We start from the raw sequence: 25,705 nt of genomic DNA, 5'->3' as shown, positions 1-25,705 counted from the left end.
TGGTCTGAAAGGGCAATGTGCCATCCCCCCTCCCAACATACATACAAAAGACTCAGTACTTCTATGATGTTGATAGTCTCAGAAGAAAATGTGTATATATCCCACCATTACACAACCAGCACTGAAAAGAACGTGGTATAAGTGGATTACAAAATATTAATTTTCTTTCAGATAATTACAAACCACTAAGTACAACTATTCCCTCAGTTATTTTATATTCTGAATGAGATAAAATCAATCACCATGGTTGTTAGTTTGGTATCCTGATGTTATGTTACCCCTTGTGTAAGGATTTGAAAAAAAATGCTGACCTGCACTGCAGGACAAGTGTAGCTTGGGTATGCACAATAAGGAATGGGCACTGGGCATGTTGTGGTTGGATGCCTATACTTTGGAATAGATATTAGACTCAAGGTTTTCAGTACCCAGTTAGGAATGGCTACAGACAGAGACTGACTTACGGTTATTAAAAATGAAGTTCAGTTTTCATGAGATAAAGTTCAGGGAATTATACTCCGAACTGTCACAAGTAATTTTTTTGTCATTAATGTAATTCTGTTAAAAACTGAAACAGATTCTGAACAAAGTAAACTGGAAATTTTACAAGTACTAAAAACAAGAAGAAATGTAAGTTAGAGAGATTTAGTGTTCAGGACTAAATGCCACATACCATGAAACCTCCTGTATTTATCAGTACTCTTATACTTTAGGTGTCAGTACTTTATGGCATTTTTTTCTTGAAAAGATGAAAAATGAATCATTTTGGCTATGGGATACATGGGATGACAGGTGTTCATAGTTTGGAAAGGACAGGATACATGCAGAGGTTGATTATCCAAGCATAAGACTGGATGTGAGGCATGCAGAGGTTGGGTACTCACACTCAGGAAAATATGTGGGGCATGCAGTACTTTGGTGTCCATGGTTAGGGGTGTGAGACATGCACAGCCTTGATACCCTAATTGGAAATGGATAGAGGATACTCAGAGTTTTGGTATCTATGCTTGGAAATGGATATGGGAGAAAAACAGGCATATATTCCTGTGCTTACCAATAAATAAAGGGTTTGTGAACCACATTTATGAGTGTTAGATACCCAGAACCTGGACACTCCACTTTGGAATGACCCAGTGACATACTATGGTTGGTTTACAGTATTTGAAAATGGAAATTGTACATACATGGATTGGGTATTCACACATAAGAAATGATAGGCCATTAGATACAAATTCTTGGGAATGGAGGCTCAGTATATGCAGACTTGGCACTCAGACACAGGCCTGGACATAGAGAATGCAGAGCTGGATACATATCCTTATGGATGTTCATGGGGCTTGCAGAGGCTGGCAGTTCACATTTCACAGTAGGCATGAAGAAAGAAAAAGTGGGTGACTGTGGAGGAGGAAGTGATGGGGTAGATGTATTGTTATTGTCCAGGCTGAAGGAAGGGATGAGCCGCTGAGACAGCACACATGTGACATTCCATAGTGTATGTGCAGCAGTGTCAGACTACCTCTCGCAATACCAAGATCCTGAATTATGAAAAAAAAAACAGTGAAACTAAAGAATAATAGTGAAGAATGGCAAGTGCTGTTCTCCTTTAAAGTTATTTTTTGTATGGGGATAGCCCCCTGCACTCCTTCACCTCTACACCTCAAGAACATATAAATACTAACTCTGAGACTGCCATACCTTTGAGAAAAAGAAATAATCTGAAGCAAAGCACTCTTGTCCTTAGTAAGTGTAATGCCCATTTTCCCACATTCAGTCTCACTTTTCTGAGGCTCACACATACAAGCCTCAGAAGTTAAAATCGTTACCCCAGTGGTTATAATATTCTGTTTTATCTGAAGGTACAAAATCTGCACATTGCATCTATTGCATACTGTGTGTGCCACAGGATGAAAACTAGTGCCATAACAGTGACCCTGAGTACAGGGTGCTGTCATATTCCTTTAAGTGATACTCACTAGTCTGTGCCACACACACAATGGCACACCTACAAAACTATGAATGTCTCTTGGATAAAAAACAGTGGTAGGAAATGTATCCATCTGGTAAATATAACTCTTAGATAAAGGGCAAATATAATTTCACCTAGGCTATGTCACCTAGTCATTTTTGTTCCATGATGTGTACTTCGTGTGTAGAATGACATCTCCATGAGATGCAGCTGAAGTTGTGAGTTCTTTAACTATTGACAATACTCTTTCTTCAGCTTATCTCTGTCCAAATATTTGCACTCTGTATGTACAAGTACACTATGTAGGAACAACTGAAATTGTGTTTCTTTTAACCTAGTTAACATAATATAATTAATACTTAGTTTCTTATGTATAAGATTTTGTATTAACTTCATTATTTAACTGTAAACATATTATGTCAATGTGGAGCTTTCCTTCCAGGTCTCTGCTGAAAACAGGATATTATCCCAGTCAAATTTTCCTGTTAAACAAATGTCAAATAAATAAAAATTAATAATCTTGCAGAAATGAAACTGTTACACTGAGAGTGAGGGATGAGTAAGAAAGGAGTGAACATGCTACCTCATGTACCTTTTCTTTCTGTATTTAAATAAATTACATTATGCATCCACTGCATAAAAATAAGATAAATAAGTAAACAAATGTGTTTGAGCAGCACTGAGGTGCACATGAAATATTTCTGTACATTAAGAATGTGATCTCAGTTTGATCAGCAATGGCCCTAGATGGACGGGTGTCTTAGACTTTCCAGATCTTCACCAGTACTGTTTGTCAGATGCCAAAAGCTTTTACAGGCAGATTCATTGTTAACTAGGGAACAATGCAGTGCCAATAGTACAACAGACAGCATACTCGCCTTTGGCAGACAAGTTTGTTGGTTCTGTTCCTACACCAGGTAGATCATTTACAGTCACTGTAGTGCAATATAAGAGGGATGCTGTACTCCTGAGTGTGCCATCCTTTAGATGAGATATTTAACTGAGGCCTCATCTGTTTTTAAGTTGAGGGCAGTTCAGGTAGTTGTAGAAGATCCATTGGCACCTACGGAAAAAAATAGGGGGAGCTCCCCTTTGTCCTGGCCAATTTCCCCTACTGGTATAAATACCACCTCAGATCTTCTTTGAAAAGAGACCGCTAGTTTAGTGGCACTAACCCAGTCAACAAAGGATAAATAAATAAAACAAATCTGAGTCAACAATAGCACTGGTGTACAACTGTAAATATTTACACTTATGCTTGGATCCTAATCTTTCATTGAAACTTTACATGGATACTGCTGAGAAACTTCTAGAATAAACCAAATTTGCTCCAAACTAAACAGTCATTAACTCCAGAAGCAAGAAAAAAAAAAAGAAGTGAATGTCATGGTTAGGAAAGTAGAATATTCATTGTCCTCATTGCCTTTCATTCCTCAGGTAATATCCATTTACTTCAAACAACACTCAATAAATTCTGTAATTTCATTTCTCTATCTGACACCACAGAGCATCATTGTTTAACATCACAACGGCTGCTATGGTTATTTGCAACAGTTAAGACCTCCTTGCTATTAAATTTATATTTTAAGTTGCTATAATTTGAAGACTTGGAATCAGTCCATTGCTACCACTTCCTGTTTTAAGCTAGAAGATATTGTGTGCCCCTTGGTTAATTTATCATGTGCCCCCTTGGTTAATTAATCTTACCAGAGGTTACATTTATTATGGTTGTACCTGCTTGCTGGAACAACTTGCTTGTACATTTCAGAATGAATAAAAACACATGACTATAACAAATGTTAGTGCTTCAGAGATACTAGCTGTTCTCACTGTACTTTTGTATCAAGAAAAAGTGTCATTGTCTTTACAGTTTTCATTGTCTATACAATTTTTATCATATAATGAGTACTTTAAATGTACTCTTTCAGTTATTGTTTGTAAGCAATATCTATTCTGTGTAATAATAAAGTGCTTTATTTAATAGTAATGTTAAAGTGATGTGATTCATTTAATTACAATGGTATCATATCTTATGTTTTTATTAATATTTTGCAAATGCTTATATAATTGTATTTCCTTCATGCCTAGGTTGTGGCTGAAAAGAGTCTTAGGATCAGTTCCCCTACAGTGTAAACAAGAGAACAAATAAATAAATGGACTGTTTTTTTGAGAGAAGGCATTGGAGCATTTCCCTGCAGCCCAGCTTAACACAAGTGTGAAGTAGAGGAAGTGTGTAGAGGCACATGCTGGCAGCCAATATGATATCAGAAGGTGTCACATATCAGAGGATGAGGAGCAGGGCAAGGAATTACTAAAAATTCTTCAATCTGTAATGTAAGGACTTGGCATCTCCAAAACCAAGCTCCTGCCTCTAATATGGGGAACAAATGGGTTTGCTATAGGTAAGCAACAAGTTTCCAGAGGTAAGAAGAACAAATAAAAACAACCATTGATCCAGAATACAAAGTGAGACCAATGAAAACTGTCAATGGGTCTAGAATACAAAGTGGAATGTAAGAAACTGACCATGGATCCAGAATACAAAGTAGGACCAAAGAAAAATGAAATTTATGTACTTACTGTAATGATAGAGTCCTTCATTCTAGTCTGTCACTTATGACATATGGGTCCTTGAGCCCCATATTTGATAATGTCTGGCTGATTTAGTGCTCCAGCCTTGGGCCCTTTCCCTTATTTTTTTCCATAATGCTTGGCTCCTCCCTGACCAGCAGAATGAGTTTGACACCTACACCTAAGCTCTTTTGTACTGCCTTTGACTCTGTATAAAAGGCCCTAGGTCTATATAACAGCAGAGGGAATGACAGTGGGTTGTTATATTGGATGAACTGGAATGAAAGGATATATAATTATAGTAAATACATAACTTTCATATCCTATTAATTTAGTTTGGATCCTTTATGGAAGGCCTCATATGGACTATACCTTTAAGAAAGGTTTTACATAACTTATGGGATACCAAGGAAGTGTCCTGAAACCCAGTGTAGAAGGAGAAATAGCTACCAAGCATACCTTGATCGTGGAAAACCTGGATTCAGCAGAAAACATAGAAGATAAGAAATACAACACATCTGCCATGGGATCTGAAAAGGGTTCTGTGTTATGAGATTCTGCCAATATGGCAACTCTTTTCCATTTACTGCAATACACCTTACATGTAGACAATTTCTGAGAGGCCGTTAAGTATGTGTAATATGTCAGAGGTTAAGTGAAATGTCCCAAGCCATCACTGGACTTGGAGTAATCATGTGGTTGGCTTCAGGCTGTAAAGATCTGGGTGAGGTTCTCTGGCTGGGTGGGAAATCAGATGTGGTACTGGACTGAGGAGCCAAGGAGGTTCCTTAAGGTAAGATTTAGGAGGGAAATCAAACTTGTCTGGGCCAGAATGGGGCAATTAGGATGACCGTGGCACTGCATTGAATGGCTTTCTGAATGAATCTGGTAATGAGCACAATGGGCAGATACACGTGGCATAGCACTGAAGGACAATGACTGGACAGACAGCCCCTGCATCTCTGTTCCTAAAGACAGAGAATGGCAAATTACTCATTGCACTTGATGTTCTGTGGAGTCACAAACAAATTGCAGCATGTTTTTTCCACAGGGATTGAAAATCTTCTTTGCTTTTACTGGATTCAGGGACCACTCATGAGGTAAGAGAAGATTCCAGTCTAACCTGCCTGCAAGATCACTGAACCTTTTAAGGATGTGCATTGCAATCAGAAAACAATAAGAAGCCATCACCCATTGCAATACTCTCATGGTTTTGTGGCAGAGTGGATAGGATATGGTTCCCCCTTGTTTGTTTATGTACCAGACTACTGTCATATTGTTTGTCTGAATGCTTATGACTTCTAGAGGAAGCTAGTCCTGTAACTCCTACAACACAAGGCGAACCACCCTGAACTCCAGGAAATTTATGCAAAGACAAACCTCTGAATGGCCAAAAACTTTGGACTAGCCATCCTTCGCAATGCTTCCCCACACCCAAAGGAGGATGCATCCATGGTTACAGTTGCTACTGGGGAAGGGACCTGGAAGGGTCTGCCTCCAGAAATCTGAGGTGAAAAAAGTCGCCATCCTAGATGAGTTCTGCATGACTGAGTTATCCTGATGAGAAGAGTCATAGAATAGTACTGAGATCACTGGGACTGGAGTAACCATTGCAGAATTCTCATAAAGTAATGAGCAAACTGTGCCATGAAAATTGATTATACCATTAATCCTAAGACTTTCAATGCCAGCTTTGATGGAGGATTATCTGATTCCAGGAGAGTCTGAACTGTAACTTTCAATGATAAAATTCTGTTTTCTGGAAGAGATTAGAATTGTGGTTGAGACCAGATGACAGCCCAGAGAAACTATACTCTGCGTGGGGTTCATGTTGGATTTTAAAAGATTTACTGTGATACCCACAAAAGCAAAAAAGATGAGGCAGATGGTCCTTTGCCTGAAAAAGAGAATCTTTGGAAGAGTTAGCCAGCAGGCAGTCATCTAAGTACAGCAACATTTTGAATCATTACAGTTATAGATGGGCTGCTTCTACTGCCATGCATTTGGTAAACACCCTGGGGGCTGTGCTGAGATCAAATGGCAGAGCTCTGAACTGAAAATGACTACCTCCTAAGGAGAAGTGTAGGAATCTCCTGGAATCCCTCTTTATTTTTATGTGAAAGTAAGCATCCTGGAGATCTATAGAACACATCCATTCATTTTTCTGAAAACACAAAATAATTAATTTCACAGTGACTATCTGAAAGCAGGTCTTTTTGATCTAATCAATCAAAAATATTAGTTCCAGAATGAGCCAGTGGTCCTTCATCTTCTTTAGAAGCAAAAAGAAGCAAGAGTACAAACTTTACATATGTTGGTCTGGTGGGACCTCTAGGATGGCTTTTTTGCAGGAAAGAGAGAGAGTGTACCTCTTATATGGCAACCTTTGCCTGACTGGGTGGGACATATGGCAGTGGAGAATGACAAGGTGAGGAAACTCCAAAAATGGAATTTGATAATCTCTGGATATTACCTTCTTACCCATCTGTTTCATGTGATGGTCAACCATTAGTGACAGTAGAGGGATATGAATCCCCAACCTGCCTCCAGAGTGGAGCAGTTGGGCAAACTTTCAGGGATTCTGAGGTTCTCTGTCAAAGCAGGGCCTAAGGAATTTCTGGTGCTGTGGGCCTCTTTGGCCTCTGGGCCTGCACCCATTAAAATGGCCTCTTCTGCCATGGCCATCTCTGTCAGAATTGGAGTCATACTGATGGCAAGTCTTATAAAACCACAGTACTTGAGCACCCTTTTAGTTCTTATTAAAGGTACGCTTAGGTGACAGGACAAATCTGACCAGAGGATCCTTGTTGAGAAGTCAAATCCAATGACAAAACTGTAGCTGGATGATCTGCCTTGCATGGTGAAATATTCCTCCCCAGCACTCAACGAGACACTCCAACTTCTCTGGGACCTGAAGAAACCACACCCGGGTGGCATCATTGGATCTGACTGAGTGGTTGGCAGTGAGGAGTGGATCACAGCCAAAGTCTCAAAGGCTGACATCTCTGATAAATCTAATGAAGCTGTCCACCCTTCTGAGATTCCACTGTCTGATCTGACAGGAGTCGAGACAGCTGAGTCATATCCAAAATCTCTATAGCTGATGAAACCTGCAACATCAACTACTGGGACACAGTATCTGGATGACAAAATGGATCCAAGGAGACTGGTCTCAAAGCATGGATTGATGAGGGAGCCTGAATCATAGTGAAGTGGCTTTGGAGACAATGGAGTCACAATGACCCCCATCTCAATTCGGCATCTTTGTAATATTTAGAGGACATTATACACAGGTCTGAAGATGATTTTCCACTTGCTTAGGGGAGTGTTAAATAGTAATAGGATCCATGGTCTCTGGTTCTGGAGCTGTGGTATATGTTGGAGTCCAAGCAGCATGCTCTTTGAGTCTAGAGGTCTGTGGGGTTGGAATTGGAACTGAAGAGTCAGACACATGCTTTTTCAACTCCAGAATCTTGGAATTTGGGTCTTTCTGTGAAAGCTTCTTGGTTTTAACAGGCAATGGATACAGAGGAAGGGGCCTGCTAACAATGACCTTATTTCTCCTGTCAGCAAGGCTCTCGGCTCAAAGTCAACACAGATGTCGCTTGAGGCACTAAAGTGTGATACCCCCTGTGATGCCCTGCACTGCCCCAGTAACCAAGGATCCTCAACCCTCACCACTAGCACCAGTGAGGGATGTACACAATGGGAAGATAACAAGTACATACACAGTAAAGTACAATTTCACTTAAGAGGGCAAAGAGATCACAGTCAGTCTGGGGCTGGTTTCTCCCTCTTTCTCTAAATCCCCAATAAGGCTCTCCACTGGCAAAGCTATAGGGTTAAGATCTTAACTGAGTGGTCAAGCCAAAACCTCTAGCACCCTCTCTGTCCAACCAGTGCTTCATGTCCCTTCCCAAGCAGCTGACATACACACACACACACACACACACACACACACACACACACACACACACACACACACACACACACACACTTTGATATTTGATTTATATAAAAACACACAGACACTCCTGCTGAAGGCAGGCACAGGTTAACTAGCTATGCCTCCTTCTGCCCAGACTATAAAGTAGTTATCACTTCCAACAACCACTACTTATCAGTTATTCTCAGGTCCTTACAAAGGGTGCCCAATCCTACTGTGTAATGTTAATATTATCCAAATAGTAAGTGTGACCAAGACTTGCAAGGCTATTGGAGTGGCTTGTACAGTGTCACCAAATACATATGCAAGAACGCTAAGAGCTTACATATCTCTAAACAAACTAGCCACAGTTGAACGTTTAAATATATTTAATAATAAATAATAAAAGAACAAGGCAATAAAAAGAACACAGTAACTACAGAGTTCAGAATCACAGGAAATATTTTAAAACAACATTGCTGGACAGTCTCAAGAAAACAACTAAACTAATCTTTACTATATTCCTATCTATATCTAAAAGATAGTATGCCCTAAATAACTTACTTACAGAGCAACACCAAGGCAGAAGTGCATATTTCTAAGTCCAAGACAAGATACAAAATGCACAGACTTTCTCTGAGACAGTTCTTAAATTAATATCACATATTATTGCTGGGTTAGCCTGGATGACATCACTCTTTGTCACCTGCCTTCAGTTCCCAGACTAACAGATACCAACAGAGTTTTATCACCTCTGTGTGAGAAGTACATATCTCTCAGATGTGCAGCTGCTAGGAAGCAATAAAGCCCTAGTAAACCTAGTAATTAACATTACTTTCAAGACAATAGAAAGACATCTAGCTCCAGACATTGTATATGCTTGCTGCACTAAAACACAATCATAAAACACTTTGATTCCAACTTATTTTCTTAAAATTTTGCAAGTTAACTCTGTATGTTTCAGCTTCCACTATTAAAACATACATTTGCACAAGTATATTTTATATACATTTCTGTTCTTTTCCAGTAGGGTACACTGTGGTTACATTCTTGAAGCTCAGTACATAACATATAGTTCTCTTACATTTGTAGGACAAGCATATGAATTATATTGCTATTCATAAATGACATATGATAATTTACAAAAATTCCAGATAGCTGGGCTGGCAGTGTCACATTTCTATATAAATAATATTAATATTTCCAAGTGACATATAATTATTTACAAAATTCCAGATAGCTGGACTGGCAGTATTACACTGGTGTCACATTTCTCCCCTCTCTGAAAACTCAAGCTAGTTTTTCAAGTGACCCTTGAGAAATGTTCCTTGAGAGGGTTGAACCTATATGGGAATACCTTACTCCATTCCCTGTCTTGAAATTCCAGCTGCCTTGGCATTGCTGACACCAGTACTATGCTGCACTGTCCCACCACATAACTGCAACCCTAGTCTCCACCATAGTAATTTGGTATTTTCCTGTCTGGCTCCCTGTAGCCATAGATCCCCCTCAGACTCCTCCTGCCTTGTACTACAAATACTTAGCACAAGGGCCTCCCTGTCATGGTAAGGTTTCATCATGTTAACATGGTACAATTTGTGCCCCTGCCTCCTGCCTAGCAGTTCTACCATGTAGTTAACATCACTGACCTTCCTTACCACCTTGTAGGGTCCCCTCCCAAGCTGCCTGCAGCTTGTTGTATCTGACAGGAATGGGAACCATTACCTTCTGCCCTATAGCATACTCTCTAGTTTGAGCATTCCTGTCATACTAGAACTTTTCCTGCTGTTGGACTTCTGCCAGGTTCTCCTGGGCCAAGCCTATGATTTCTCTGAGCCTTGTCCTTAGGTTTAGGACATATGCCACAACAGACTCCTTGTGGGATTCAAACTCACCCTCCCACTGATCTCAAATCCCTTCTAGAGGTTCTCTCACCCTATGCCCATACAACTCACAGGGTGAAAAACCTGTGGATTCCTGGGAAACTTCTCTGTAAGCAGACAACAGATGGGACAGCTATTTATCCCAGTCCCTCTTAAACTGGTCTGCAAATGCCTGTAACATTGTCTTGAGTGTAGAGTTTAACCTCTCAACAAGGCCATTAATCTGGGGATGGTAAGGGTTGGTCTTTATGTGCTTCACCCCACAGTGCTTCCACAGACAAGCCAGCAGGTCTGACATGAAATTGGCACCTCTGTCAGTCAGTATTTTTTTTGGAAAACCTACCCTGCTGAAAATTTCTAACAAAGCATTTGCCATCTTTTTTGTCTCAATGGAGGACAGAGCCACTGCCTCAGGGTATCTGGTAGCATAATCTACTACCACTAGGATACACTTTATCCCTGTGGAACTTGGGGTACTCAGAGGCCCCACAATATCCATAGCTACCTTCTGAAATGGCTCCTCAATCACAGACAAATGCATCAAAGGAGTGTTCACCTTTTCTCCTGCCTTGCCTACCTTTTGTCACTGCTCACATGTCCTGCAGCACTCTGTTACATTTATGGAAATCCCAAGCCAACAGAAGTTCTGCATAATGTGTCTCTTTGTACTCTTTATGTCCATATGACCTGCAAAGGGAATATCATGGGCTATGGCTAGAAGTGCCAGATGGTAGGCTCTGGGCACTACCAACTGCTGTATTCTCTCACCCTCTAACCCCCCTCAGGTGACCACTCCCTATACAATAACCCTTTGTCCCAGTATACAGATTCCCCTTCCCTTGAGAATCAGGTACCTCACTAACTACCTCCCTCAGGCCTTGTAATGTAGGGTCTGAGAGCTGAGACTGTCTCAACTCTCTCTTTGTAACCCTTCCCAGCTCCCATTCCACAGGAAGTCTAGTATCCTCTGACAGTGGTGCCTCACTGTCAGCCTGGGTACTACTACTCACCTCTGCCCTTGCAGTCACTCTGTCCAAGGGAACATAGGTACCCACTAGCAGATGTGGCTACCTTCAGTCTTACTGTTACAGGGTAGCTCCCTCCCTGAAGTAACCACCTCACCAGTCCTGGCTGCAAGTGTGTGGTCTGTCTGGGTCTCCCCCAGGCTACCAGACCCACATGCTTGTCTCCAAGCCTGACTGGATGTAACTGCATGCACACACTGTACTGCATTATCAAAATAATTCCCTGTCAAAACATCTACAGGGATATACTCAAACATACCTACTTGATTGCTTCCTTTTTCACCCTCCCAGTCAAGGTGACCCTAGCCAAAGGTATTTGGAATGGGGGCCCTACTAAAGCTCAGACTGGAGTACCATGCACAAGCAAGTAGTGCTCCTCTGTAACCATTGCAGACTTCACAATGGTTACATCAGAGGCTGTGTCTCTCTTAGCCATGGCCTCTTTCCCATTCACTAAGATAGGATATAACCTCTTGTGGTAGTTTGGTACCCTTGTTGTCTAACCTATTGTTGGCATTTTGTCATTCCCACTTACTGGGTCTCCCACCTTTTGTTCCTCATCTTGCCTCTGTGGACATCTATGTGCTACATGGCCCTACTGGTTGCATTTAAAACATTTACCCCTTGGTCCTGGACATGTACCTGGACTAGTGGATTCCCCTGCTACTGGCAGACTCTTTTGGGGCAGTCTGGGCTGCCAACCATGGGTTCCCTTAGACCCATGAGCAGCACTGGGGGTCTGTTTCCTGTGCAGTGATGCCCTGCTTGCCAGGTATAGGTCTGCCTTTTTCCCCAACTCATCTACAGTATTGCATTGTCTATCAGCTAACCAGATTCTCATGCCCTCGGGCAATGTGCTAAAGGCTTGTTCCCTCACCAAAAGGAATGCCAGCCCTTCAGACATGGTGATCTGACATCCACTCACCTACCAATGTGAACAAGTCCTTAGTTCAGCAACATATTCACACACACTGTCATCTGCCTTGCATCTATGCTCACAAAACTTTTTCTATAAGCTTCAGGTATTAACCTACATCATTCTAACAAACACATTTTGACTGTATTATAATTTAAACAATCAGTATCAGACAGTTTGGAAATTACAGTACAGCAATAAATCACTAGTAAATCTAGTAATTAAAATGACTTTCAAGACAATAGAAAGACTTCTAGCTCCAGACATTGTGTCTGCTTGCTGCACTGAAACACACTCATAAAACACTTTGATTCCAACTTATTTTCTTGAAGTTTTGCAAGTTAACTGTATGTTTCAGCTTCCACTATTAAAACATAAATTTGCACAGATATATAGTTTATATACATTTCTGTTCTTTTCCAGTAGGGTACACTGTGGTCACATTCTTGAAGCTCAATACATAACATACAGTTCTCTTACATTTGTAGGACAAGTATATGAATCATATTACTATTCACAAATTACATATGATTATTTACAAAATTCCAGATAGCTGGGCTGGCAGTGTCACATTTCTATATAAATCATATTAATGTTTTCAAATTACATATAATTATTTACAAAATTCCAGATAGCTGGACTGGCAGTATTCCCCTGGTGTCACACCCCCAAACAGACCACACAGAAATCATGGGTGTCTCTTTAGGGGAATTTTATGCCAACATTTGGAGCATTTTTCGCAGTCCAGATAGCAAAAACAAAGCAGAAACATTTGCCTGTTCTCCAGTCTATTCATAGCCCAAGACCCCTTGTTGGTTGAATAGAAAGAAGAAGATTCTTCTGACAACTGTTTTTTTGGTGGCTGATGCTATTATAATGGAGTCTACTGGGGAAGTCTTCACCCAGAATGGCTTTTCCTTGGGGGGGTTGAAGTATCTTGTTAAGCTTCCTGGGGACTGACTCATGTATAGGGTTCCTGCCAAGCTTTTGCAACTGCCAACTCCACTATTTTGTCAGCTGGAGAGACTATCTAAGAAGTAGAAGTGGTTGTTCTGTATACATCAAATAATATTGTTTCATCCTAAGAGTGGGGTTCAGTTGGCCAAGATTCCCCTTTGCCCCATGAGCTCAAGGATCTCTCTGAAGGAACATCATCAGGAGGGGATTGTGGGCAGCCCTCTCCATCATCCAAATCAGTGTCTGAAGTACAAGACTCATTAGGTGAGTCAATGTGCTTTCTTTTGCACACCCTCTTTTTAGGTGGCTCAGGGGAAGATGGTCCTGAGTTCTTCCGAAGACTGTCTCTGCAGTAGCACAGAAGTTCCGGAATCTACCAAAGAAATCTGACCAGATAAAGCTTTTCGAGAAGTCAAACCCAGTGAGTGGGGAACATGGGGTGGAACCATAGTTGGAGGGTCCTGCAGATCTGCCTTGCATGATGAAATTATCCTCCCCAGCACTAAGAGAGTCACTCCAACCTCTGTAGGACCCAAACAAACCATACCCATAGCCTGATGAAATTCCCCAAATAAAGAGTGAGAAAACAACCTGGGTAGAATCCTTGGGTCTGACTGAATGGTTGGCACTGATTATGGGATCAGAGCCTAAGTCTTAAAGGCTGACATTTCCAAGAAAACTAATCCACCCAATCCCTTGGTTCTGAGATTCCATTGTCTGATCCAACAGGAGTGAAGAAAGTTGAAACAGATCCAAAATCTCCAGATATGATGAAACTTGGATCAGCGACTCCTGGGCCCAGGATGTGGATGAGAAAATAGAGCCAAGGAGGCTAGAGTCAAAGGACGGACAAGTGAGAGAACCTGGATCGTGGTGAAGTGTATGGATCCAATTAGCTTCAGAGACAATGGTATGGCAATGACCCCCATCTCAATACAGAAAAACCTCTGGAATAGGTGACCCAAATTGCCTTCAGAGGCACTTTTGTAAGATTTAAACAACTTTATTGACAGGTCCAAAGAAGGTCCTGAAATGGGATTCTCCACTTCCTTAGGAAAGTCTTGAAGAGTTATAGGAGCCATGGGGTCTGGTTCTGGAGGTGTAGTATATGTTGGGGCTCGAGGTGCATGCTGTTGATGTCTAGAAATTTTTTGTGGGGAATTCTGTGCCTATATTTGGAGCACTTTTTTAAACTGGCAGGTTTATACATCATTATACAAAAGCTTTGGTGCACTAAAAGAACACTAACAAATCCTAATTACTATGATCTCTCTCTCTCTATATATATATATACGTATATATATACATATAGGGTCTATGTTAAATGTTCGAACATCCAAAATGTCAAACATTACATGGTCAAGACCAAATGTTCGACATTTGAATGTTCGAACATAAAAAAAAAAAAAAAAAAAAGAAAACACATAAAAAAACACTTTAACTGTGTAGGCAGGGGGGCAAGCCCACCTGCACCCCCCACACCCCCCTACTTAAATATACCAACTCTGAGACCGCACTTCAGTGCAGAAAAGGGAAATTCTCCCTATCTGCACCATAGAGTGCCGTTGAAAGTCAATCTTCGAGCACTCAAAATTTCGAACGTGTGGTCTTGGTCATATAACGTTCGAAATTTTGAGAGTTTGAAGATTTGACAGGCACTATATATATATATATATATATATATATATATATATGTAAAGCTAAGTCAAAGACACTTGCACAGCAGTCGACAAGAACAATGAAAGGAGTAAAGTACACAACTACTTATGAATCTTGCAATACAATTAACTATAAGAACATTAATAACTATAGAAACTATCCTGAAATGAAGCAAACAAGATGGTGTGAGGCCACAAGAGGAAGGGTAGAAAAAAATCTTCAAATATGTAAACCAAGATAAGCAATAAACTACCCTATTAGTTTTTAAAAGATAAACTTTTGTATAACAAGGTCAAAGGACTGCAAATACCTTCTTTAATTCATTTTTAATAACAAATAAGAGGCGAAGCTCTTATGTGCAGAGATCCACATTACTACCACAAGAGGTGGCAAACAGACATACTGAGCTGTGGAGACACCTCTGATGGCAATGGGCACTATTTCCAATTATCAGCATATTAGGTGCAGTGAATCCTTGCACTTCAATGAACAATGCCTTTATTATAATCTTATGTGTTTCAAGAAAGGACTACACATTTTCATGACTATTGTCAGAATTTTTGGAACTATACACCAACTTGTACACTACCTTGTAGAGTATACTTGCCACCAAATGTAGGGTATCTGTATGCTCCACCTCAAAAAGTAATTGATGCTGAATAGCATACCTTTACATTAATAATACTTTGATTAAATTGCAGTTAAGTCACAAATTATGGAGCTGCTGGAAGGAGTCCTTACTGTAATCACTGAGTCAAGAATCTAAGAAAAAACAAAATAAAACAAAATAAAAAGTGAAAAGTGTACACTGTGGCCTTTTTTTACTATGACTAGCTAGATCCTTGGTACAGTTAGTTACCTAAGCTGCCATCTAGTTTTTGGGACATTCAATTTAGTTGCTCAACCACAGTACTAACTGTATTCTAAACTAATGCCACTGACATTTTCATTTGGATTTTTTGTTAGTAAACACAGAAAATCTTAAATGCAGCCATATGGTGCAACCACATTAAAATGGAAGCTTTTGTTCTGTCTGTTTATAAAGACTCCCTAAATTGTAGCCTTATCAGTCCACTTATGCAGGCATTCATCAAATTTCAAGTCCCACAAGTGATCATCCAGCCTTCATTTTCCAGGCAGCTTTACTTGTTTTCAGGGTGAAAAATATTGCAATGTCACGAGGTGAGAGACAGGAAACCAGAGCTTTCCATTGTCTTCTTGGCGTTTCCTGCTGATGCACCATTTTCCCTCTTTCTTCCTCTCTCTCTCTCTCTCTCTCTCTGAGTGGGTAGGTGTGTGTGTGTGTGTGTGTGTGTGTGTGTGTGTGTGTGTGTGTGTGTGTGTGTGTGTGTGTGTGTCTGTGTCTATATGCAAATCACAGCTCTTATGTTCTACCAGCCATTCATGGACCAAGTTGGTACAGCTTATGGGAAAACAACCATCACAACCAGAAGTGGGTTTCTTATTTCCAGTAAACTGTAGATCATTTGACTTCTATTTGTTTCCTGTCTAAATAGCAACATTGTTATTTTCTTCACAAAGGCAGGAAGGATGAAACTGGAGGTAATAAGGACACATATATTTTTATGTGGAAGCAGCATTGCACTCTGCAATGCCCATTTACTGCCACAGAGAAACAAGATTCAAAACTAAACTGACATTTTCTGCCTGGTAAAATGTACTTTGTGAATTAGTAAATGGTTGAAAGCTGTAAGGCAATTAACATTTCAACATTAAGCATTCCTTAGGGTCTAATAAGATTCATATTTTATTATTTTCCACACTTTAATGTGCAAATAAGCCTCCTCTTAAAAAATATAATTTTTTTTGAGATGCATGAAATCTAAAGGTAGTATGTGAGATTGCAGTGTGTGCTATATAGTTTTGAGTGATAATTTGTTTGCAAACTCTCCCTGAAAAGAGTAATTAGCCATAGTGTCAAAAGTGAATAAATTATTCTAACTGCTACTCCCAAGGGATGGTGTAGTTGTTATAGCCCTTTGCTTGTTGCATCTCTCACAGTTGCACTGATAAGGCCCTCCTTGAGCAGCTGGTGATATTCATCTCCTTTTGATGTGATGGTGACACAGAAGGATGAGCGTGAAAAGGTCATATAGTAGAGGTCAGCGGGATTTATTTATTTTTAATATGGTGTATGATGAAAGAGATACACAGAGCTCAGAGACACATCCAAGCAATGCTGCTCTTTGTGACAGCCACAGAAATAACTTAGCCAGATTTGTACATATCATGTGGCTTTGGTGCAACTAACCTGATGCCACGATCAATACTATCATGTGTGATAACCATGCTTTAAAGCAAACAGCAACATCTGTGTTTATCTCTTCTAGGTGCAAAGTCCAGCTATAGTTTGAGATGAGTATATAAAGCTAAACACTTGATGTTTGTAGAGGCTAATTATATGGTTAAATGCCCATAATGATGATAATATTTTTAGAAAGGAAATACAGGCTTTACTGTTTTACAAAAAAAAAAAAAAAATGAGTACGTAAACACAATGCACTCAATGTGCTGTAAAATGAATGTAGGTAGAACACCTGTAGTGTTTAAAGCACTCATAATGGTTAAAACACTTATTATAGCCAAACTTCTGACCCAAAATCAAGTACTGTGCAACACTTAGTCAGTTTTTTCTGTGTCAGTTCAATTATAAATAGGAAAGGTTATTACAAAGCCAATTGACAAACTATGCAAGGGGATAAAAGCAATTACAATTTTTGCCTTGACAAGACAACAAGCTAATATCATCTACTTTTCCATTTCTATCCCTCCCTGGATGTTTTTCATATTCTCAAGTTAGTCTAGCATTTTCTGTCATATGATTCTGCACTGTGCATAGGATTTGGCCTTAGGGGATACATTTATTTCAGGTAATTTTAATTCTTATTCAGATAACAATCATGCATTTCTTCCTCTCATTTGCAGTGTTTGTTGTATCCCATTCCTCTTTTCAGTGAAAATCACAGCTTACTCCTGGATGTGAAATGTAAAAGGATATAATACTACAGAGTAAGTCACTTACACAGAGCAAGTCTTTTGGAATACAGGCACCCTGTTTATAGAAAGTGCTTATACCAACGATTCGTTTACGCAAGATCAAGTCTTTTGGAATCGTGGTAAGCTTACACTGGAATAAATCACTTACATTGAGACCATGTGTCCTCTGAGTGCTTTTTGAATAAGCAATGTTGGCATCTTAGACAGTTTTATGTATGACTTTGAGCAGAAGACGGTTTGCACGTTGCTGAACTGCTAGCCAGTTTGCAATTCAGACTGTTGCAGTAATGTCTTTCATCTCCTCAATACAGCACTTATTTTTGCGGCCCATTCACTTTTGCTTTCATAAATCTCATATTTAATAGACTAGATGATAGAGAGGATTATTGAATATTTCCTTTTTCACCCTTATATTTTCTCTGCACTTTTCTCATTTTTAATTTGATTTATGCTACAAGCCTAGTTTACTTTGGGGAAGATAATATTTTCATATTTTGCTTTTTTTTTGTCCTGATTTGGGATTTAACTTTCTTAGAAACTTAAGAGCATTAAAAATGCTTTATTCCAAGTTTTTTCTAAACAGTTATATGTCCTTCCTTCCTTTCATTTCTGGTCAAACAAGCATTCAGAGCTTTCATATAAAAAATTGTGTTCCTTTCATTCAAAAATCTGTATCACAGTTGTGTAATTTATTTTCTCCTTTTTTGTTCAGTTTGATGAAACGGTATACCTTTGAATCATAGCTGACATTGGGCACCAAAAAATACACAGCCATGGGGAATTGCTAGGCTGATTGCTGCTGTGGCTGTTGCTAAAGAAAAGTAGTAGCAGTCTGCTGTAGGGAAAGGAATGTGTTGGTGTCTTTCTATAACTGCTTGCAGTGATGGGCCTAATTCTGGCATCTGCTTCTTTTATGCTTTTTTTTTGGCAGCAACAATATTTTGGGTCTGCTATGGATTTGATTGGTTGCAGCATTTTTCTTCTTTCATTTTCTTTGACAGGAAAATGGAGCAAAGTGACAGTCCTCCAACAGCTGCAGTCTTTCCTGCCTTCTTACTGTAAAAAGGATGTGGCTGGTTGCAGCTTTTCTTTCTTTCTCTCCCTCACTCTATCTCTCATTCCCTCTCTTTTGATATAGCAGGTATGGCACTCCATGTCTTAACAAGAGAATTGGGGGCACAGCTGTCAACCTGCATACACTGGAATTGATGACAAAGCCAACAATTTGTAGAGACCAAAGATACAAATAAGGGACGCCTTTTAAACATTAGAACTATTGATTTTGAAAGTTGATCCAATAGGACTATTAAAAAAATTGCACTTTCTGAAGGAAAAGACATCTGTAGGTACAGTCAGCGTTGTTGTTTGCTGATTATAATCCACCATCCTGTTCTCAAGCTATCACTGATTTTTTAGAGGTCAGACAAATTTATGAAATAAAACTAAAGAAAGTTAAGACATATGATTGGTGTTCAAAGCCAACAAGTAATTGGAAGTATGCCTCTGAACTAGCCCTGATTTCATCTTATATTTTTTCCCTTCCCCTCATTTTTTTCCGGTAAATTAATAATAATTTTACTCAACTATTTAGCCCTCCCGAAACCTGACACTATTAAACTGTACAGCCCTACCAGAGCCCTAAATCTAATCCGAAAACTCCCACCCTATTGCTAACCCGATTCCTCATTCCTTAACAGTAGAACTACACTCCCCCTCCCTAATCCTAAAATCCCTTATCACTCTCTAAACCTAAAATTTCAAACTCCTTCCTAAACCTAAATTCCATGGTCACTCTGTAATCCTAAAACCTCTTTCCACTCCGTAATCTTAAATTCCCCTCCTGCTCCCTAAACCTGAATCCCCCTTTCATTTGCTGCACACATCTAACATCTACACTCTCCCCGCCTCCTTATGGCTGTTGCACTCACCTCACCCAAACTCGAATAATGTGCTCAGGTAAAGGGCAGCAGCTGCTTGCATGAACTTATATTTGAGTTCTAGCTGGAGCTGCAACCTGTGTGAGTTACAGTTTACTTGTCCTGGGCTTCAGGACAGTAGTCTTTGAGTGCTTTGGACATGGGCAGTTGTAGAAGAATCACATCTTTCTCATGATATTATCACTTAACATTTAAATCACATATTCTTAGATCGCCATTGTTTTTGACAAGTATAACCATCAATGCACACCATCCATTCAGTTCGGTTACACTTTCAGTCATACCAAGTGTTTGCATGTGTTTGAGTTCTGTCTCTACTTTAGAGTATTGAAACCTATACCCTTCTGAGTGTGGTCTAGGCATGTGTGACAACATGTGGCTTCAGCCTTATCGTTACTATCTCACAGTTAACCATAGCAGTTTCTCTGAACACATTCACATTAATTTAATTTACTCTGGTAATTGGTATTAACTTAAATGACTCCAGTCTCATGGTCAGATTATTTACATATGGACCTACCAGTAGATAGATTCAAAACTCATGCTTGACCCCTACCACTAAATCATTGCTAGAAATCTTTCTCTAAGACTTGAGTTTCCTTGCAGGGCTACACATTTGCATTTCTGCTCTGTGCACTGCAGACCATCTGTGATGTTTATGTAACATCAATCCATGCATCTATTTTAAAACTTATTGTGGTTTCAGATATTGTTTAAACTACCAGTCTGATTCATTGTGTTTGGCATAGCAGTCATTGAACCCAGGAAAATGCTTTCTCTCGTCTTTTCTTTTCTTTCTTTCATATTTTTATTTTAAAAAGTGTTAGAGTAATACAAAAAACAACAAATGAGCAACAGTCTATCAGATGCTTCAGGTGAGTTTTGGCAGATCATAGGATCAAAGGATCATAGGAGGTTACTAGGCTAATAGCCCTGGGGCCCTTACAAGCCTAGCCAAGAGTTTATTCCAAAAAAAAGAAACCTCAGTCAGCACCCGTCACCCCTGTCAATGAGGGACAAAGGTGTAACCCCTAGGACAAATTTGTGGTTTCCCATCCACTCATCAAGGTTGTGCTTGAAGAGGGTTAGCAAGATACTCTGTTTGATATGAATGAGAAGTCTATTCCAGAGATGGGGCAGCCTATGGGAGACAAACCTGTCTTTCCAGCAGGTTTTGTTGATGTTGCATATTAGATTTAGGCCTATTGAGCAGGTAATGAGTGAGGAGTTAGACTTACAGATATGGAGTATCTCTAGTAGGACAGAGTCTGATATTGCCTTGTAGGTGAAACACAGATCACCTCTGAGCAATCTGTATGATACCAAGTAGAGTGATAGTGATTTGAGCCTGTCCACATAGGACAGGTGTTGGAGGTCATGGATTCTCATTGCATGATATTTCTGTGGCCTTTCCAGCTGGTGCAGGTGTTTGGAGAGGTACATACCAAACGGAGTGCTATACTCAATTATAGGTCTAACAAGGAAGAAGTACAGAAAGGTAAAAACCTCCTTTTTTTCTGGATGCAGTCCCTTTACTTATGAGATGAACCAAGTAAAAGGCTTTTCTGACCACTGCCACCACATGATGGTCAAATGTAGAATTGTTATCAACCTGAGTCCCCAGGTCTCTCACCACAGGTTGTGTGCTTAGGGGGTTGCCATTGATGTGGTAATCAGTAGGGGCTATGTTTTTGTCGAATGGTATAATAATACATCTCTTTGCTTTTAACTTAAGGCTATGAGTTTGGCACCAGTTATTTGTAGCTGTGAGACCTTCTTGCAGTATGTTAACATCATTTGGGGAGTCAATAACAGCACCCAACTTACAGTTATCCCTTTGTTTTTTGCCTGGACCTCTGAGAAGTAGATGCCAAACAGTAGGGGTCTCAGGACATATCCCCGGGGAACACCAGTAGTGACAGGTCTACTGTCGGATGTGGTTGTGCCTATTTTGACCTTGTGGGTCCTATCTGTGAGCCAGCTGGCCACCCATCTGATGAGATAGGGATTAACACCAAGCTGTGTTAGCTTTTCGATGATGCCCAACTGGGGGATTGTATCAAAGGCCTTTGCCACATCAAGGTAAGCTGTATGTACTGACTTTCCCTCACCCAGGGCCTTGGTGACAGTCTCAAAGAAATCAACTAGGTTCAATAGGCTCAATAGGCAAGATCTGCCTTTGATGAATCTGAATTGGGTGGGATCAAGTGCTTGGAGATTGCTTATGTCCTCATTTATGAGATCCGTAATAATTCTCTCCATGGCTTTACAGATCAGACTGTTCAAGCTAATGGGGTGATAGTTTCCTAGGTCAGTAGTGGCACCACCTTTGTTCATGGGGGTGACAATATTGGTTTTCCACTCTGCTGGAATGAAGCCTTTAATTAAGCTGTGATTGAATAGAGTGCTCAATGGTGAAGCTAGTTCTTGCTGGTGATGGTGCAGAATATAGCCTGGGATACTATCAGGTCCCATGGAAGCTGTGTTCTTTGCCTTGGATAGGGCCTTTACCACTTGATTTATGGAGATGTGAGGTGTGGAACAAGTATTGGGGATGTCGACAGATACTTATAGAAAGATATAGTGAAAAGCTAACAAGTTTTATTACTTTTATTGGATAGTTTTATTTCAAAAGACTACCATTGTGTATAAATTCAGCACTAGAAATATTTCAACATAAAATGAGCAATCTGTTGAAAGTGGATGAAAGTGTTAGTTTTGCCATGGATGGCATGCTAGTGTCTTGGTCCTGATGAAGAGATGCATTACACACGATTGAAGGCAGTGCTCCAAAACATAAACTAAATTACATATACATGTAGTTTTGGTAAGCCTAAAATCCAATGTTTCAGTCACAGTATAAGTGCTAGAGGAATCTGACCAGATTCAAGTAAGTTCAAAACCATAACACAGCTGAAATGTCCAACTAGTGAAACTGAGCTATGTTAGAATCTGGGCATGATAAATTTCTTGGGAATGTTTCTACCAGATTTGTTCACAGTGATACATCCACTGGCAGATTTACTAAAGAAAGACATACCTTGGTCATGGGGGAATGAAAAAGCCCAAGCCTTCAAGGTTAAACAAATACATGAGAGACATGTAGGTCTGACTGAGTGTTATTAAACAACCAAAGTGTTGGTATGGTGACCTAATATCGCCATGGAAACTGAACAGCTTGTATCAATATAGTTATTTTTCATACTACAAAAACCTTCCCTGAAGAAAGAACTTTTGCTACCAACTGTGTTACTGCTAAATCCATTGCAGGGAAAAGCTGCAGATCTATCTGAGTTCAAAGGAATAAAAGCTACCTGGTAATTGTGGATTATTAAATTTGAGATATAGAAATTTGATACATACCAGCAATGAGTAAATTATTGCCAGGTTCAAGACAATGGTTACCATTTATGGCCTACCAGTTGCATAACTCAGAGTTAATGGTACACAGTTTGTAACTACAAAATTCCATCTGAGGATTATGCCATCATACAAAATATGTCATGTTATTACTACCCACAGCCCAATGAAGCCACCAAAAAAGCAGTCCAAACTACTAGAAAGATTCTTCACTAACCTGATCTGTACCACAGCTCTTACATCTTACAATGCTGCCCCACATGGCATTACTGGAGTAAGTCCCATTGAAGCTGATGCTAGGGAGACAAACCAGAACTACTATAAGTATAGTGGAAGCTAAAGTGAAACCAAAGACTACTCAATTCACATATGTCAAGAAAAATTACCAAAAAGCAAAATATACTTACAAACGTGTCTTTGCCAGGCAATATTCCAGACAACTCTACCTGCCCTTCAACCTGGCTAATCAATGCCCTAAAGTTGTAGGGATAGATAAAATAGTAAATAACTGATATTACAGTACAAAAGTGGATGAGCCATGGTCTTACATGGAATAAATGGATGGCGATGCCATTGCAAGATTTAACCAGACACAATGGATGACAATGCCATTATGAGATATAACCAGAGAAGTGGATGAGCCATGTTCTTACATGGAATGAATGGATGGTGGTGCCATTGTGAGATGTAACCAGAGAAGTGGATGAACCACGGTCTTACATGGAATGAAAGGATGGCGATGCCATTGTGAGATTTAAACAGAGACGATGGATGACAATGCCATTGTGAGATGTAACCAGAGAAGTGGATGAACCATGGTCTTACATGGAATGAATGGATGACGATGCCATTGTGAGATTTAACCAGAGACGATGGATGACAATGCCATTGTGAGATATAACCAGAGAAGTGGATGAGCCATGGTTTTACATGGAATGAATGGATGGCGATGGCGATGCCATTGTGAGATGTAACCAGGGACATGGATGAACCATGGTTCTAAATGGAATGAATGGATGATTATGTTCTTGTGAGGTGTAACCAGAGACACATGCATGCCATTCCTGAAGAGTCTCTACCAGAAAGTCATAAAACAGAGAACAGATGCCTGGCTAAGTCCACTGGTGAAGGCAAACATTGTTTCCTGAAGATGAGAACCAAAAGAAAAAAAAAACAGAGTTCTTATATAGTTACTAATAAATTGTAACCTAAAGATGATACCCAAAAAGTCAAAGTGCTTCCCCAAAGCTGATGACCAAAAAATTCAGAGAACTTTGAAATATAGCAAAGAACTTATGCTAGTTGCCTGTTTCAGTCAATAAGCTACTGTTGTATATTTTAAAATGTGGATTCAGTCATAATTTCTTACTAAAACTCATATAAAATGATGATATTAGAAGCGCAAATTCTAAATGTTAACCCCCTTATTACTCAAGTTAGTCAGATAACTCTTAATATTTTTTGTTAATAATTTATGTATTTGTGTATAAAATATACAATTACATATTCCAATACTTTATTCTGTGCATTCCAAATTACTAAATTCAATACTCCCTTCAATCACATTCCTTGTACTATGTACATTGGAATGCTTTTATCTGTTTCTTATTTAACTCTATAGCTTGATGTTTTGTGCATTTGTCAGATGGCCCATGTTTTGCCTGACAAGGCTCCTGTACCAGCTGACTCACTGAGTTAACAAGCAAATACATAGTCTATATTTTTTCATCAAGTCAAAAAGAATGAGCTGTTAGTCCAGAAAAATTCCTAAGCTGTTGTTCTCTCTAAGTGTGGATGTTATTACATTTGCAGACTTTTTTTTAAACACTATCCTCTTCACTCTACAAGCCCAAATGTATCTGGAATTTTTTAGCAGGCATGATGACTTTTGTCTAATCTTTTAACAAGGTCATATCAGCATATGTTGATGTCTTGATGGCTTATTGATTTGCAGTTAACTGACATACTGAATATGTTTCACTTGTACTACTTTGTTGTACAAATGCATTAACGTGGACTATCACAAGACACATCAATTGCCACACATAATATAGAACTGAAGATAACCTAGCTATGCCAACAACAATTAAGACTGAATTATCCATAGAGAAACTGTAAATCTCAGTAACAAATAATGGTCTGTTTGTGTTGCCAATTTCAAAATCCACTGCCTTCTAAGTTAGATTACAAGCAAAGCTTGGTCATGTAATTACATGCTCAATCGTGTGAGTAATGTGTATACAGACAATCCTCTTCTCTGTCTCTACCCCCAACATGTCACAACACTGATTGCTAAAATTTCTTTCATGATGCTAATTGTTTGATCAGTCCAAAAGAAGCAACATTTGTTGCCTTTCAGTAGTTTTATTTGTAAATATGTAACAACAGTATTTGCTAAAATATTTGCTTTCACTTCATAGAATCACAGTTAAATGAAACTCAAATTGTTTAATCAATTTGACTGAAAAGCAATTTGACTGAAAACCCACTT

General features: G+C 39.5%; 1 protein-coding gene across 2 annotated transcripts in view; it reads right to left on the bottom strand.

The window, feature by feature from the left end:
* Positions 1-25,705, bottom strand: part of SMPD3 (sphingomyelin phosphodiesterase 3) — a 1,377,949-nt gene that overhangs the window by 1,338,836 nt on the left and 13,408 nt on the right. Inside the window, exon 2 of one of the 2 annotated variants that reach the window (XM_044081341.1) lies at positions 23,432-23,510. The exons of the other annotated variant lie outside the window; for it this stretch is intronic. The gene's annotated coding sequence lies outside the window, so the exon portion shown is untranslated. The remainder of the gene's footprint in view (positions 1-23,431; positions 23,511-25,705) is intronic. 2 annotated transcript variants of the gene reach the window in all.

This window comes from Protopterus annectens, chromosome 8.part0 (genome assembly GCF_019279795.1).
Source record: "Protopterus annectens isolate FY-2018-M chromosome 8.part0, PAN1.0, whole genome shotgun sequence".
NCBI lineage: Eukaryota > Metazoa > Chordata > Ceratodontiformes > Protopteridae > Protopterus > Protopterus annectens.
This window is presented reverse-complemented; position numbering and strand designations above follow the sequence as displayed.